We start from the raw sequence: 4504 nt of genomic DNA on the forward strand, positions 1-4504 counted from the left end.
ATATTTGTGGATACTGAAAGCCAAGGTAAAGGACTTCATTTTGAGTACTATTTCTGGTAGAAAACCTCCAACTCACACACACACACACACACACACACACACACACACACACACAAACACACATGCACACACTCAATGAAGTGTGTCACCTTTAGAATAAAACATATTTAAACATTCAAGATTATAAGGTCTAGAAAGGAATCAAACCTTGTTTAAAAATCCAACTGAGTGGCCCTGGCCAGGTAGTCCAGTGCTTAGAGCATCATCCCAATTATGCTAAGGTTGCTGGTTTGATCCCCAGTCAGGGCATATACAAGAATCAACCAGTGAATGTGTAAATGGGTGGAACAACAAATCTCTGTCTCTCTCAAAAATCAATCAATTTTAAAAAATGAACTGAGTAAATTTGAAGATCTAATTATCTAATTGGTTTTAATCAACAGTTCAGGAATCAGCATCCCATCTAGCAAGTAGAAAGGAGCTCTGCGGAGCTGTACACAATGAAAGACTTTTATACACAGAAGGAGGTGGGGCAAAAGGAAGCTTCTAGCAAAGTGTACATTATTTCAGACAAGGCCATCTTCCTTTGGAGAAGGGCTGGGATCTGTCGGGCAGATTACCTCACTAGTCTTGACCAGGTATTTCCAGATTGACTAGTTAAAGGTTCCATTGCTAGGAGAAGCTAAAACTATGACTAGGTTATATGTATTAAGTCTCTTGCTTTGCTGACATGGGATTTAGCACAAATGACTCCAGTTCAAGCCTGTTGCTTCTCTTTTTCACAACATCAATACAAAAATGCAAAAATAAAATATACGAGCAGAGGTCTTAGCAAAAGAAATAACTATATTGCTTACTGTAAAAAGGCTAGTTTTAGTTATTGCCGTATTTAGACTTCTTAGATAAGCTCAATGACAAATGACAACAAACTCTTAGATAATTGATAAAACAGGCTTTTTATTCTTAAAAATGTTATTTCCCATTCTAGTCTTATTGTAACTTTAAAATATATTTCAACAACTATGGGAGAGGAAAGATAATTTTTTCCCTACCATTCTACATTACTGCCTAACCCCCCACCCCAAATAAAAGATTAAGAGGATAAAAACAAACAGAACATTAATAACATGTATACCTCCTGTATATGTGAGAGATATCCAGGAAAACTGAGTATGTAACTCCAAACTAGCTTATGCCACCAACTTAAATACCATCCCCAGCTAAAGACAAAAGATGTCGGGGTGGGAGGGGCAGTTATGGGAGGTGACCAGGCAAAGCACAGTAAGCAACGGGAAGGTTGTCATGCAGATTTAGTCCTGCCTTCTTCACTGATCACAGCTTCTAGAGATTTAGCCATCCTTCTCTTTCTGGTGCAGAGAGAGAGAGAGAGAGAGAGAGAGAGAGAGAGAGAGAGAGAGAGAGAGAGAGATCCTCACAAAGGAGATTCCCACTGCAAATGTTACTTTCTCTCACAAAAGGGTAACTTAACTGTTTTCAGAGCTTCTCCTGTGTCTGCAGTTTCTTTAAATTATAAGCCTAAAGTAATCCTTATGTGAAAGAGACTTATTTTGGGGTGACAAAATTCTGCTCCCCCTAACATATAAATGAGTAAATGCCCACTCATCATTCTCCTTTTCCAAAACCAATAAAACCTTATTTCATCATGAATTGCAGTAAATATATAAACTCTTTCAGAAATAACCTCCCTCCATCATAAAAATAAGTGGCACATTACCTTTAGAAAATAATGTACACATTCCACCACTTTTGTTTGTGATACAGATTTGATCAACTGGAGTCCATATAAGAGTGTGTTTTGAGGACCACTATCACATATATTAATTAAATTTCTTCAGAAATGTTTCCTCTCAAACAGGTAATATTATCAACAAGAACTTCCTACTCGGACACTAAATATTTTGCAGTTGAATACTGAGAGCTCAAATGAAAAAAAAATTACAATACAAAAATTTCAATAGATTTTTTTTTAGGGTTCTAGAGTTAAATCCTTGTAACCTTTGCAACACAATGACTTACCCTCTCATTTTCTATATAAAATTGTGTGTAAAATCAAACCTAGAAAAGGATGAGCAATTCCAACAAAAATATTTGAAGAACCATTTTGCTTTGTTTTCCCCTAAGGATGGGAAAAGACTGTTAGAATTGTGTGTGCTAGAAACACACACACACACACACACAGGGTTTTAAAAAAGAACTTATAATGCCTGTGTGGTGTCCACAGAAGTAGATTATCAAAATAAAGACAGATGGCAATGAATTAAACTAACACCCAACTCTAACACTTTACAGCTATGTTGCCATTACACACTTCTCCACTGTACTAATTCAGAATTCAACTTGACATTGATCACAAAAATATATGCATATATTCAACACCATCTGCTGCGTAAGTACAATTCAAAGGAAAGGAGTTAGCCACTGTGGGACATCAGTAGTAAAAAGTAGTAAAAGCTGATTCTAGGGTAACACTGTTCTAATGGGAAAAGAAGAGCTTGGGTGGCCCAGTTGCTGACCCAGTTATGTTTGCCAAAGTCCAACTGATACTTCTCCCATTCACAATATTTTCCCTAAAACAAAGTAGTGCAATGCACAGACTCACACGTGAAGTAACCCTGCTATGATTTGTATATCTTTAAAGTAAGTTTCTACTTGAACTGAAAATCAATAAAGGTTGTATAAACAGACTTCTTATTTGTTCTTTTTCTGTCAGTAAAATTGTTAACTAAGGGAGAACAGGGGCTTTTCAATGTACCCAGTGTGGAAAGAAGAATTTAATGTTCTGTATATACACAGCTGAAATTATACAGGAAAATCCAATGTCATGTTTCCAAACAAAAATTAAAGTACCAAGCTTTCCAGAAAGCTCTTACTCATCCTTGCTAACCAGCCAACTTCTTCACTCCCTAACCTTAGATCAAGTATGGAGGCTTGAGATTTGCCTTGGTTAATATGTAAGGGTGGGGTGGGCCATAGACATTTTGCAATTGCACAACCATCATGCATTTCAGGTTGCCCATCTTCGGGAGAAGAAAACAAAACATTGGATCGGGGTAATTCAAAATCACTTAATGCACTCTTTTGATAGACTTCAAATTCTTGAGGCAAAGGAAAACTTCTTAATAAAACAGAAAGAAAGATGGAAATACAGCAAAGCAACAAATAATATAATGGAAGCTATTCTGACATTTTCTCCCAAACAATATTCATTTCATAACTTTGTAAACTAGAGTCAATATATTTATGAGGTGAGGAGAGAAAACAACAAGAACATTTTCAAGAATAAATACCTAAATATAACTAAACTAAAATAAAAGGAAACAAACAAAAAAACCCCCATGAACATAAAGGGGTTTTTTCTTATTGTAATACCTAGAAATGCTCAATAAACTCAAAAGGCCCTTAGAAAGAAGAAAAACATCCACAAATGATGTTTCAAGCCTTTAATTTACTAGTAAAGTAATGGACGTTAAAAGTAATTAATGCAATTAACCAACATCCCAGGAAATGAAATCTTAAGAATAGCTATACCTATAGTTAAGGAACCCCACTTCCCAAATGCTCCAGAACATTCCAAAATTAAAATACCCTATTGTCAAATGAGATAACAAATAATCAGTTCCAACATTTATTTTAAATACATGGCATATACTGAGAGTTTAAAAGATAGTGTTTGGTAGTGTTTTAATTATATGAGGTCCTATACTAATGAAAATACCAAGTAAAAAAAAAAAGTAAAAAACTTCTAACTCATGGTCTTATAGTTCTTTATTTTAAAATCAATTAGAAATTTTTGACATGGTATATAGCATTAAGCAGAGTTATAAAACATGCTTCAAGTGGTAAGAAAAATGTCCCATTTCTCTTTAATATCCATTAATAATAACAATAAAATTCATTAACATTTTCGTAAAGTTTGCTAAAAATACGGCTTGGTTTTTAAGACAAGTTTAGATTCACCATTTACATGCGTAATTCACAAAGGTTATGCAAAAGACTGAAGAAAATTTGCAGTAGTTTTTTTTGTGAGAACTTAGACACAGAATAAGCTAAATCATAACATATCTTTCCCTCTATAAAAGATTTTGCAGACCTGTAAAATAAAGTAAGTTTACTTGTAAAACTTGTAAACACTTGTGAAGTAAAATAGGTTTCAGAGCTAGGGTGAGAAAAGGAGATCAAGGAGTTCTCAAGGAATTTAGAAAAGCATAGAAGAAAGAAACTAGAAGCATCTGTGTACCACACAGAACATCATAGACCATGGAGATTTTGATGGGCTTTTGATTCTCCATAAGCAGAAGTGCAAATGTTGTTTCAAGGATAAAAATATACAAGAAGCAATGTAAATTGGTGCATCCACTATGGAAAACAGTATGCAGCTCCCTCAAAATAATTTAAAAATATAACTAATATATCATCTAGCAATTCTACTTCTGGGTATTTATCAGAAGAAAACAAAAATACTAATTTGCAAAGATATAGTAAC

Source organism: Furipterus horrens, unplaced genomic scaffold (genome assembly GCF_987537825.1).
Source record: "Furipterus horrens unplaced genomic scaffold, mFurHor1.1.pri manual_scaffold_17, whole genome shotgun sequence".
In the NCBI taxonomy this organism is placed as follows: domain Eukaryota; kingdom Metazoa; phylum Chordata; class Mammalia; order Chiroptera; family Furipteridae; genus Furipterus; species Furipterus horrens.